The 13,745-nt window shown below is 40.7% G+C and overlaps 1 pseudogene; it reads right to left on the bottom strand.

The window, feature by feature from the left end:
• Nucleotides 1–11,211: 11,211 nt before the first annotated feature.
• LOC113934867 lies at nucleotides 11,212–13,298 on the bottom strand (annotated as a pseudogene).
• Nucleotides 13,299–13,745: the final 447 nt, after the last annotated feature.

Here is a 13,745-nt window from a genome sequence, read left to right on the forward strand (position 1 = left end):
ACCCCTTGGCCCCAGCTACAACTTGAGGGGACTGAGTATTTTCTACAGTGATGAAATAGGTCACCTGCTTAAAATTTGCTTGTTGGATACATAAGAAGTGTTGAGTCTGGAATGAATGCTTCACAATAGCAGGGACCTGGTCTTTCTTATTCAATACTCCATTCCAGTGCCTCAGACAATGCCTGACCCTACTAGGAGCTCAACACATGTTTGGTGAAAGAATAAATGAATGAGGTCAGGAAGCCTGTTTGGGGAAATGTCAGAGCTCTAAAAACCTAAATATATTAGGGGCGCCTGGGTGACTCAGTGGTTGTGGTTAAGTGTCTGCCTTCAGCTCAGTTCATGGTCCCAGGGTCCTGGGTCCAGCCCCGAGTTGGGCTCCCTGCTCGGTGGGAAGCCTGCTTCTCCCTCTCCCACTCCCCCTGCTTGTGTTCCCTCTCTCGCTGTCTCTCTCTCTCTCTTTCAAATAAATAAAATCGTTAAAAAAAAAAAACAAACCCTAAATATATTAAAGCAAGTGAAAAAGGGAACCCTGTAGAGACAGGTTTTTTTAAGTCCCCAAATTTGTCATCAGGATACCAGTTGGTACTTCTACTTGATCCATAATGAAGATGTTCAGCTACACCTAGTCAAGGCCTTTCCATGGTGGATATTCACATGTTTCCGGAATTGAGAATTGTAACAGTACTTTTTGGTCCCTTTGTGTTCCGCTATTATCTGCATGCTGCAGTTTTTTGAGCCCAGGGTTTTCTGGAGTAGTTTTGCCTTAACAAAGGGCTTAAGTTACTGATAGCTGTTCCTTTTCTCATCTGCTCTCTATCAACATAGTACAGTTCCCTGTACCCATCGGTGATGGGGAAATGATAGAGCTGACATTATTACATGTGAGTAACCCCAAGTTATCTTGTAGTAATCTTCCAGGTCATATCCTCTTATTTTATTCATATTTTAAATGATTTGCAGTTTTTTGGGCTTTTTTTTTTTTAAGAGATCCATTTTATTTTCTTGAGTTCCTGTTCATCTGCTTATCTCTGATATTCTGAAGACTTTGCTTTTTTTTTTTTTTCCTGCTCTTCTAGTCTGGGGAATTGACAAATGATAACGTTGGGGCCATAGGGGAGAGACAGGCCTTAAGATGTACTGTATAAATCATCAAAATGTGATGTACTATACCTTCTCGGCATAAACTGGAAATTAAAAAAAAAATGCTGCAAATAGAATTGCTTCCTTTGGGCTTAAACCAGATTGGCAGCAACACAGATTCTGCTGTGTTGAAGTCATTTTCTACTTTGGCACTACTCAGTCCATGGGGAATGGTGGAGTCATGATTTAGCAGCAAGATTCTGGGAGTGGGCCAGCAACTACATCTGTTCTTAACTGTAAGTGGACTGGAAAAATGCTTGAAAAAAAGCCAGAGGAGGGAGGTGAAAGACAACACAAAACCTTTAACCTCAAAAGGGCCACCAAAAAATGGCTTGATCAGTTATAAGGAGATTGGATTTAGAGAGAAGTTTTTATGGAAATAAAATCTATACAACTCTTCTTTGTCTTCATCCATTAAGTCCCTCTGTCTTGTGAAACAAGAATTGTAACACATAATGATATAAGAAAATCTTATTAGGAAGGACTAAAGCATCACTTACCTTACTTGGGATGAGTCAACAATTGAAGTCCAATGCCTTGGTAACACCTCTTAGACATTGAGTGCATTTTTTAGTGAATTGCATAATTTCTTTTCTCCAAATGTGTGACTATACCATCTTGTAGGAATTGGGTGGGGGGTTGTGTTGTATTGTTTTGTTTGTTGTTGTTTGTTTTGTATCAAGAGATACTCCATCAATTGAATGTCATGAAGACCATGAGTGGGCAAGAGTGTGGCTGATATACTGGAAAGAATCTGGAAGCAGACTGGCTGGAGTTCAAATTTTGACTCAATCATCTCCTGCCTATGTGACGTCAGGCAAGTTGCTCTCTGGCGCTTAGCTTTTTTACCTTTAGAATAGTAATATCTAATTCACAGGGTTGTTGTGATGATTAGAGGAGTCTATGGGTGTATGGAAAGCATGGGATAAATGTTGTTTGCTTTCTCTCTATTCTCTACTGAGTGCCCTTTCCTTCTGTCTCATTGCCTTGCACACATTTGCATATCCAGAATCTTGATTTCCAGAGAAGGTATTTATCTCATTGGAGTCAATGAACCAAACCTGGTTTGTCTAAAGTTGAAAGTGTTTTTTCCTAACTAGCCAAAAGTGGCTAGAAACATCGAGAGAAAACAGGCTGAATGGCATATAGAAAGGGAGATTCTAAGTTTGCTTGGAGCAATCACAATGGATTTTGCAAAGAAGCTGGGGCAAGGATCAAGTGGGCTATCTAGGCAAAATTCCAGATTCTTTTTGGAAAGACTTTCTGAAATGGCAGTCAGATTTCAAGAAGAAAGAAATAGAAGATTCAAAATAATAGACATCGTACAAATAATTTCCACATGACTTAGGAAATTTTTGTTTCTCAGGAAAGCACATTACATTTTCTAATTAATTATTGGCATATATAAAGAAAATAAAATAGCTCTTAGAGGTCGCAGGGCCCTACTCAACCTCTCTGAGTCACAGTTGCTTTATGTAACATGAAAGGATTGAAATGAAATTGATTCTAAGGTCCCTTTACAAATTCTAAGATTTTGTGCTTTGTTAAACTGATATTAAAATTATTTTTACACTTTCTATATTAACAACAAATAATAATGATTCACTGAGAACTTAGTTGGCGTGGTTCAGCTCATTTACTCCCTATAATTACCCTAGGAAGCAGGTACTATTATTATTATTATTTTACAAGTAAGGAAACTGAAGCCAAATTTAAGTAATTTTTCCAGTGTCATCCTGTTAGCAAATGAGGAGGTTCAGATTTAACTAGAACTCTCTGTCTCAAGCTTTTAGCCCAAACCTACATTGTTCCCCACAATATAGTAAACACATTGTTTATTAACAATGGGCTAAGTAGCTTTATTGGCAATGGAAAAAATTCAATCTTGGTGAAAAATATTCTCTTAAATAAATGGCATAGTGAATAATTATACATATTGGAACTGAGAAATTTGTCAATGCTTTGACTGTGAGTCCTGTGGGTAGGCAATGTTTTTTTGTTGTTTTATTTTTCACCTTGGCTCTGGCTTGCTAGGTACAATGGTCACTGAATGAATTTGTATTGAATGAAATGTATTTTGTATAACTTCATTATAAATCATTATAAAGGTTTTAAAAGCTGGAAGCAACTTTATAGCTCATTTCATCTATCTATCCCCTCCCCCATCCATCCCACTATGTTCTAGAAGAAGGAACTAAAATTTAGAGAGAGGGAAAGGGAGATATAACCGCATCCAGGACTCCTGATTCGCAACCCAGAATTCCTTCCACTTCACTGTCCTATGGAATTCCTTCTGCTTCCTGACAGTGTATTTGTATTTGTAACAGAATTAACATGAGTTTGCTCCTTGGTAAGTGACAGATAAGAGGCTACACCAGGTGGAGTTGTCACACAAAAGAAACTTTATTTGCAGAAAAGAGGGAGATCACAGGGAATAATTTCCAAAGCCAGGACTCCCAGAGTGAGGGTGAGTGGATTTCTCTTATTTAGGGTTAAGATGAATGTTCAGAAAGGGGAGTTTTGTCATTGCAGGTAAAGGCCAGCATAAGGTTGTGCAGGGGTACTTGGGACATGTGGGGATACATCCTTCCTATACAGTATTAAGAAAGCTTGTGCTCCTCCTCAAGTGGAGATTTCAACATTACAATGAGGTAGAGGTAACTGGACACCACAGGGTCCATCCGGCCAGGTGTGAGTCGGTGGTCAAGCTCACACTGGCCTAAGCTGGCTGGAACTCTTCCTGTTGTTTGCCTCCAAAAGATAAGGGGAATCAGCAGGGGTCTTGCTGGGGAAGGCTTTAACCTCATTAACCCTGTGGGGCATGGTTTCATATTCACAGGGCTCGAAGCCCACCTCCGCACCCACGTCCCCAGTTCAGGGCCTCACTTTTTTGCACATCATCCACTAGTTTCTCAGGCTTGAATGGGCTGAGGGCATGGCAGGGAATGCCAGCCGGCATGGCGCAGCACCCTCTTGAGAGAGGACTAATTTTACCTGGCCTTGCAGAACTTGCTTGCCTTTTTTCAGCTGTGTCTGCACCAATATGGCTGAATTTACAAGGGCCAAGAGGATGTTTCACCATCTGCCTGTTAGTGGGGAATTGGCCTTTCTGCTCCTCCCACAGGGTTTTGGAAGGCGTGGTGGCTCGAGGCCAGCCCACTGAGGCGCTCCTCCTGGGATTGCGTGCTGCTGCAGGAGAGGAAACTCTTCTGAGCTCCAGAGCCAGCAGGACAAATGGTCTGCAGGCAACTGCAACAGCAAGTGTGATCAGAACACAATTGCAACACTGTTGCAAACTGTCACCTACTAAATTCCTGTCATTATCACATTTGGACAATTGAGAAAGGCCTGGATTTAAAAAAAAAAGAAAGAAACAACTTTTTTTTAAAAAAGATTTTATTTATTTATTTTTTTTAAAGATTTTATTTATTTGACAGAGAGAGACACAGCGAGAGAGGGAACACAAGCAGGGGGAGTGGGAGAGGGAGAAGCAGGCTTCCCGCGGAGCAGGGAGCCTGATGCGGGGCTCGATCCCAGGACCCTGGGATCATGACCTGAGCCGAAGGCAGACGCTTAACGACTGAGCCACCCAGGCGCCCCAAAAAAGATTTTATTTTTAAGTAATTGATCTCTATGGGGCTCAAACTTACAGTGCCGCTGAGATCAAGAGTCGCATGCTGTACCGAATGAGCTAGCCAGGTGCCCCAGAATTTTTTTCTTAATTACAAAAGCACTACATGTTTATTTATTTATTTATTTTAAGATTTTATTTATTTATTTGACACAGAGAAAGAGACTTCTGTGTACTTTCTAAATTTTCTACAATTAACATGTAGCGCGGGGCACCTGGGTGGCTCAGGCACCGTCTAGTTTAAGTTTTAATATCCACTGCCAAATTGCCTTTGAGCAAGGTTATAGCAAGCTACGTTTCCACCAATGTAGACCATTAGCAAATTTCTCAGTGTCCTCACTACTATGGTGGGTTTGCTTTCAAAAATCTTTGATAGGGGCGCCTGGGTGGCTCAGTCGTTAAGCGCCTGCCTTCGGCTCAGGTCATGATCCCCAGGGTCCTGGAATTGAACGCTGCATCAGGCTTGCTGCTCAGCGGGAAGCCTGCTTCTCCCTCTCCCACTCCCCCTGCTTGTGTTCCCTCTCTCGCTGTGTCTCTCTCTGCCAAATAAATAAAATCTTTAATAAATAAATAAATAAATAAATCTTTAAAAAAAAATCTTTGATAATGTGATAAGTGAAAAATGTCTACCATTACACTTCAGTGTAGGTGGTTGACCACTACACCTTTCCTTACTTAATTTTTTAAAAGTTTATTTATTTATTTTTTTAGTAATCTCTGCACCAAACATGGGGCTGGAACTCATGACCCTGAGATCAAGAGTCACATTCTCTTCCAACTGAGCAAAGCCAGGCACCCCACATTTCCTTAATTTAGACCAAGCTAAGATTACAAAAGCTCATAGACTGTCAGGTTTGTTCCCAGATAAAGAGAATCATACTTGGGCTATTTTTGCATACATGATCTTTTGTTTTCTTCTTAATTACACAGAAAGCCACGATGCCATCTTAAATTTACTTTCTGTTTGCAGATGATAATACTCATCCCAGAGCATGAGAAAAAAATTGGTCATCTTGCCTTTTGCAGTTATGACAAAGAATATTTCCAACAATTGTATCTTAGGTATGCCACTAGGAAAGTCAAGATAAAGTCTTCTCTGTAACAATATTTCGATAAAAAGGAAATGTATTTTGTGTTTCATAAAGTAGAGGTATTGTTGGAATAGTTTTCTTTTTAACCTGCTGGGAAAGAAAAATGTGAAACGTTTTTGGTGGAATTACTTAAAAGATGCCAGGGAAGGGGGTGCTCAGCTGGCTCAGTCGGTGGAGCGTGCAACTCTTGATCTCGGGATTGTAAGCTTGAGCTCCATGTTGGGTGTAGCGATTACTTAAAAATAAAAATCTTAAAAAAAGAGAGATGATAGTGAGGAACATGGCATTCTAGGAGTGAGCACGGCTAGATTGTTTTACTAAACTGAGGTGCTCCCCTTGTATTCCTAGTGCCTATAGTTGAGCTGGAAAATGCATTCTAGTCAGAATTTATTATGTCTCACGAAGGGTTGTACTTGATCTGAGAAGAAAACCATCAATGGTAAAGGAGAAAAAATTTTTTACATTATCTATCAAAGAAATGGAGATAAGATAAATCTCAATTTTTTAAAAAGTTCTATAGTTGTGTTTTATTTTAAATGCATCCTTTAAAAATGATTGATTTATTTATTATTTTAGAGAGAGAAAGAGTGAGCATGAGCTGGGGGGAGGAGCAAAGGGAGAGGGAAAGAGAATCTAAAGCTGACTTCATGCCGAGCATGGAGCCCAATGCAGGGATCGATCCCACAACCTTGATATCAGGACCTGAGCCAAAACCAAGAGTCAGATGCCTAACCAACTGTGCCACCCAAGTGTTCCTGTTGTATTTTATTTAAAATAAACAAGTATAGGGGCACCTGGGTGGCTCAGTTGGTTGGGCGACTGCCTTCGGCTCAGGTCATGATCCTGGAGTCCCGGGATCGAGTCCCGCATCGGGCTCCCTGCTCGGCAGGGAGTCTGCTTCTCCCTCTGACCCTCTTCCCTCTCGTGCTCTCTATCTCTCATTCTCCCTCTCTCAAATAAATAAATAAAATCTTTAAAATAAAATAAAATAAACAAGTATAGGGGTGCCTGGCTGGCTCAGTCAATAGAGCATGTGACTTTTGATATCGAGGTTGTGAGTTTAAGCCCCACTTTGGGCACAGAGCTTACTTAAAAATAAAATAAAATAAAGCCAATTTAAATAAATAAATAAATAAAATTTTTCCAGTATTCACAAGATAACTTTTATAAAAATATTTCTATATTTCTGAAATGTTTATAGTTTATCATTTAGATTAAAATGCTTGCAATCAATAATACTTTAATATTAATTGTTTATTCTACATATAGACAGAAAAGTATTTCTATAATTGCAGTGGGGGAAGAAGATCCTAAGAAAGATGATTTTATTTTTGTTTTAAGATTTTGGCTTTTCTTGGAAGGAAGACCTCAATATAATGTGTATGCTAAAACAAACAAACAAACTAGGCTCAAAGTAAAAACTGAGCTCAAAGCAGTGTGCTGTAATGGACAAAGGAGGTCAGAGTTGGTGGATTTGGGTTCTGAACCCAGCTCTGTGACCAGTGGGAGAACTTTGGCTAGTGCAATACCTTCTCTCTCTCTCTCTCTTAAAGATTTTATTTATTTATTTATTTATTTATTTATTTATTTATTTATTTGACAGAGAGACACAGCGAGAAAGGGAACACAAGCAGGGGGAGTGGGAGAGGGAGAAGAGATTCTCCAGTTAGAACAGCTGACACTGGAGAGAAGGAAAGGTAAGGTGGGTGTTTGCTAAGGAAGATGTTTATGATGATTTGCTTTGGGTCATGCAATGAAATTCCATGTTCTGCTGCCTCTTCAAGAGACCCAGAGGTAAGATCTGTGTAACTCTTCATTGCTCTTTGGAGCAGGATTTGTCTTCCTTATAGACATGACAATGTGATGTACCTGGACATGACATGGTCCTGTTGTTTTCAGGTTCGATTTAAGATCTAGAGAAAACTACTTCAAATGCAGGCATCACTCAAAATGTTATTAAAAAACAGAAAGAGACCCTGTATTATGTATCAGCTCCCTCCCATATATTTTTCTTGAATATTTTGAACAATTCATCAATATAGATTTTTTTCCCCCATATAAAATTTTGCCTTTGGGAAGCTGGGCATTTTTATCTTGAGACATTGCAGGTCTGCTTTTAGGAGAGTCTCAAATAAATACTGAACCAAATATACACAATTTTGCAAATTTGTGCAATAACATCAGCCATTGCTACCTGTTCTTTGCTAGACATGAAATTAGTTAGGTTAGTTTCAATTATGTTAACAGTAAATTTTTAAAAATATTAATATAAATATTAAAAACAAATATTAATGTATGTCAGCTTAATTTTTATCCTCTTTTTTTTAAGTAATCTCTACACCCAGTGTGGGGCTTGAACTCATGAACCCGAGACCAAGTCGGTCGCTTTACCCCTGAACCGGCCAGACACCCCTGGAGTAAAATCTTTAAACATCCTATGCATTAAAAGTATGAATCTATTCTTTCAAACCAAATATTTGTATATGGAACTTGGTTCCCCCTCTTAATTTGTACAAAGCTACTCAGAAATTGGTATAACTGAGAATGGAGAAGGTCTTCTGACCCCCAGGCTTGGTCTGAATTTTGTTGAAGTGGACTGTCTCAAATACAAAGGACCCTCCTCAGTTCTTAACTCTTTGTCCATATTGCTAGCAACCACTAAAAACAATCATTCAATCATAATTACATTCTATGTTCCCAGCTGAATCAAGGCTGAACTCAGGCTTTGCTGGGGGCTGAAATGACTAGGGGCATCGTAAGAAAGTTTGAAGTTGGGGCACCAGGGTGGCTCAGTCCGTTAAGCCTCCGACTCGATTTGGTTCAGGTCATGTTCTCAGGGTTGTGAAATCGAGTCCGGCCTCAGTTACGCTGGGCATGGAGCCAGCTTAAGATTCTCTCTCTCCCTCTGCCCCTCTACCCGCCTCTCTCCCTCTTAAGAAAAAAAAGCTTCAAGTCGCAAGGAAATGCTGTAGCAACCTACCCACCAGCTCTGATGTCCACTCATACCCCACACTGACTGGGTTATTTCTTCAGCGAAAAAAAAAAATCAAGAGGCAGATGTACTTAATAAGCCTTTGACTCTCTCTGCCCAGTATGCATATGGTGCCCTCTAGCGGCAGAGTGGAGCATTTCCGGAAAGGGAATGGAGAATCAGCTTCTATAGCACACGCTAAATTTTCCAGCTAGCTTTTTGTTTATGTGAGCCTTATTTGAGTTAAAGGTAGAAAATAATGTACTTTCATTTGCAATTTAAGATGCAAGTTTCCATGGCAATCTAAAATAGTTTACAGTGATTCTTTTTTTTTTTTTAAGATTTTATTTATTTATTTGACAGAGAGAGACAGAGCGAGAGAGGGAACACAAGCAGGGGGAGTGGGAGAGGGAGAAGCAGGCTTCCCGCGGAGCAGAGAGCCTGATGCGGGGCTCGATCCCAGGACCCTGGGATCATGACCCGAGCTGAAGGCAGACGCCCAACGACTGAGCCACCCAGGCGCCCCTACAGTGATTCTTTTTATATATACTCTCTCATATTATCCTTTTAGACATTTTTATATATGAGGAATAAGGTTAATCGTTTAGGAAGTTTAACAATAATGAGAAAATTCTCCTCAAAAGAACTTCCTTAGTGTGCTCATAATAGCCAAGATGTTTATATTAAGGGCCTGAACCCAATTCATTAAATAAAAATAAAAGCACATTTTTTGGTGCAAAAAAGGTGATTTTATTTATTTTTTTTAAAGATTTTATTTATTTATTTGAGAGAGAGAGAGAGCACATGAGAGGGGGGAGGGTCAGAGGGCGAAGCAGACTCCCCACTGAGCAGCAGGGAGCCTGATGCGGGACTTGATCCCGGGACTCCAGGATCATGACCTGAGCCGAAGGCAGTCGCTCAACCAACTGAGCCACCCAGGCGCCCCCAAAAAAGGTGATTTTATTAAAGCATGGGAACAGGACCCTTGGGCAGAAAGCTGCTACCAAAAACACATTTCTTGAAAAGGTGCTAAAGAAGAAGGTGCACCAAAAATATGCACTCTACATATTTTTCAAAAGGACATAAACTGCACGTTTTGGCACTGTCTTCTCTTCAAATTTCCTTTACCAACAGTGTATAGCACGACTTTTGATGTCCAGATGGCCCTGTAGGAAGATGACTAAGGCAGTCGTGTGCAGAAAGGCTTGTGTATAATGCAGATAAAATATAAAGATGTTATTCCAAAATTAAAGTCTGCAATGATAGTCGATTAATACCTGAAAGTTTTTGAAGTGTCTTCAGATAATTAAAAAACATAAATCTTTGTATATTATGCCACTCGAGTCATGTCTTGAATGGAACTTGATGTGCAGAATCTCCACCTTTAAAATGAGTTTTAGGTGGCGCCTGGGTAGCTCAGTCGTTAAGCGTCTGCCTTCTGCTCAGGCCATGGTCCCAGGGTCCTGGGATCGAGCCCCGCATCAGGCTCCTTGCTCAGCAGGAAGCCTGCTTCTCCATCTCGCATTCCCCTTGCTTGTGTTCCCTCTTTTGCTGTGTCTCTCTCTGTCAAATAAATAAAATCTTTAAAAAAAAATGAGTTTTAAAATTGTCTACACAAGCAGATATTTCATTTCTGTGCTCGTTTATAGACTAGCTACTTATAATAAAATTTATTTGTAAATAAAATATTTATAATAAACAGCTTATCAGTTGTGAGAGCCAATTACTTCTCCTAAGCCCTGGTGTAAAAATAGATGCATTTCAAATATGGAATGTTTCACGTACAGATATTGGACTTTTAAAAATGGTAATCCTGGCGTGCCTGGGTGGCTCAGTTGGTTAAGTGACTGCCTTCGGCTCAGGTCATGATCCTGGAGTCCCCGGATCGAGTCCCGCATCGGGCTCCCTGCTGCTCAGCAGGGAGTCTGCTTCTCCCTCTGACCCTCCCCCCTCTCATGTGCTCTCTCTCTCTCTCTCTCTCATTCTCGCTCTCTCAAATAAATAAATAAATAAAATCTTTAAAAAAAAAAATGGTAATCCTGGGGCTCCTGGGAGGCTCAGATGGTTAAGCATCTGCCTTTGGTTCAGGTCATGATCTCAGGGTCCTGGGATTGACCCTCTGAGTCAGGCTCCCCGCTCAGCAGGAAATCTGCTTCTCCCTCTCCCTCTGCAGCTCCCCCTCCTCATGCTCTCTCTCTCTCTATCTCTCTGTCTCAAATGAATAAATAAAATCTTTTTTACAAAAATGGTAATCTTAAAAATTCCCCATGTTCCATTATATTACAAAGCTGAAATTCATCTACTTCTTATAAAAAGTATTTTGTTCATTCAAGCAGCATTTTGCCCCAATCTCCTCAGTTTCCTTCTACCATACCCTATAGTGGACCTACAAGTTTACTGTGCACATGCATTAAACCTTGAAGTAGTTTACAGTAGTAACTCTTAGTTCTAAAGTAGCATCTTCATCATATACAAATGTAGTTCAGAGATGATGCTGGAAAGATGACACAGTCCACACGTGGTTGACTCCTTCCATTGTTGTGCACGGGGCAAATGCCTTGTGTATGCCTATTATGAGAAGAATTACCTCCAATAAATAGGTCTACTCAGCCAGCTTTTCTTTTCTTTTCAAACACATCACATTCTGTTTGTAAATCTGCGGTATTCCCATCGAAGATATGAGCATTTTAGGATCTATATCAATATGCTTTAAAAAGTCATTCCACGGGCTCCTGGGTGCCTCAGGCGTTAAGCGTCTGCCTTTGGCTCAGGTGGTGATCCCGGGGTCCTGGGACCGAGCCCTGCATCAGGCTCCCTGCTCGGTGGGAAGCCTGCTTCTCCCTCTCCCACTCCCCCTGCTTGTGTTCCCTCTCTCGCTATCTCTCTCTGTCAAATAAATAAAATCTTAAAAAATAAATAAATAAATAATTAAATAATTAAATAAATAAGTAAATAAAAAGTTATTCCACACCGAGGAATGGTAGCTTTCAGGACAATTGATGGGAAATTCTACATATTCTTCCATGTTAAATGTCTTCACGTGTTTAAAAGAGCAGTCTCCCTTCTTGTGATGTTCTGTTAGTTGACAACTATTAGGTTTTTTTATAAGATACTAATGATGTATGTTAGTACACCTGGTAGACCAACCAGCTCTTCTGATGCTGGGGCAGCAGGAACCCCTGATAACTTTTTCAGAGCAAAAGTCATCTGATTTGTCCCACATTATTAAATACTCAACTATGTTGATTTCATTCTTCCCCCTTGGCAAGAGTTGGGAATGATCACTTACACACATCAGCTTCTGAACTTCCAATTATTAACAGAGTAACTTGGGTAAAGCTACAATTTTAGATACAGTTATTACAGGATTGGGGAGCTCGGCTGGGGAGGAGTTCCTGAGACTGCAACTTAGTGGGTTTATTTAAGTAGCAGGAGGATAGAAAGGGCTACCCCAGGCAGAAAGAGCTGCACCTGCCCTGTGTGAAGCTGGGGCTTACACACTTAGTGCTCAAGGGCCAGGGGACGTGCAGGGAGTAGTAGATCATAAATGTCTTCTTCGAATTTCTACTTGTAAAACCTGCTTTTGCAAGACTTCTCTGGTGCTTATCATTCAGTTCACTATTAACTGTGTGTGAGATACATAGGCAGTCAGGAGACCCTTTAAGAATTCAGCAACCTGCTGTATTCGATCCTCAAGGGAACTATGCAGGCTATAGGTCAGCCTTCTGGGCCAAAGGTGAACATTTTTCTGCTTTTTTTTTTTTTTCTTAAGGATTTTATTTATTAGACAGAGAGACAGCGAAAGAGGGAACAGAAGCAGGGGGAGTGGGAGAGGGAGAAGCCGGCTTCCTGCGGAGCAGGGAGCCCGATGCGGGGCTCCATCTCAGGATCCTGGGATCATGACCTGAGCCGAAGACAGACGCTTAAGGACCCTGGGATCATGACCTGTGCCGAAGGCAGACGCTTAACTACTGAGCCACCCAGGCGCCTGCATATTCTGTTCTTCTAATTTTTTTTTTTTTAAAGATTCCATTTATTTGACAGAAAGAGACAGAGCGAGAGAGGGAACACAAGCAGGGGGAGTGGGAGAGGGAGAAGCAGGCTTCCCGCGGAGCAGGGAGACCGATGTGGGGCTCAATCCTAGGACCTGGGATCATGACCTGAGCCGAAGGCAGGCGCTTAACGACTGAGCCACCAAGGCGCCCCTCTGTTCTTCTTAATCATGATGATTTTCTAGCTCCTTTGTGCTGATATAGACATGTATTATTAGCATAATAGCCAAAAATAATGAGTCATTTGACAGTGAACCAGATGTGGAGAGGTAATCTGCATGTTTTTGTTAACAGAGAGTGCATCCAAATAACCATACTCACTTTGTATTTTCCTTTCATGGTGTCATTGCTGACCGAGGCCTGGAAGTATCCTGCATCCAACCACCAAGGACGACTGTGTTTTGGGACATGAAGAATCTGTCACAGGCAGCCTAACATCACAGTGCAGTATGAGTTGCTTCCACCTTATTTTTATTTCCCATAAATATTACGAAACACTTCCTTAAAAAAAAAATGTTCTCTTTGTCTATGCAAAATATTCTAGTAGAAGACCTAGAATACAAGTTCAGTTTCAACACTTGAAAGTGAGGCAAGGGGGCCTCCTTTTCTCTCTAGGATCACCCCTGCCAACCTTGCTACACCACTATTGTGAATTTCCTCAAAGCAAGAGAAAACAAAAGCCTTTTATATTGCCATGTATTTTTAAACTGATAGCTTCTTTCGCATAGTTCCATTTATTGCATAACTAAGAAGAAAAAAGACTATTCGGACTGAGAGGAAAATTCTTTTGAAAATGTTGTTGCAAACCTTGTAAAATACAGCATATGATGAAGAAAAGTTTTCCTTTCAATGGACAA

Source organism: Zalophus californianus, chromosome 13, assembly GCF_009762305.2.
Source record: "Zalophus californianus isolate mZalCal1 chromosome 13, mZalCal1.pri.v2, whole genome shotgun sequence".
In the NCBI taxonomy this organism is placed as follows: domain Eukaryota; kingdom Metazoa; phylum Chordata; class Mammalia; order Carnivora; family Otariidae; genus Zalophus; species Zalophus californianus.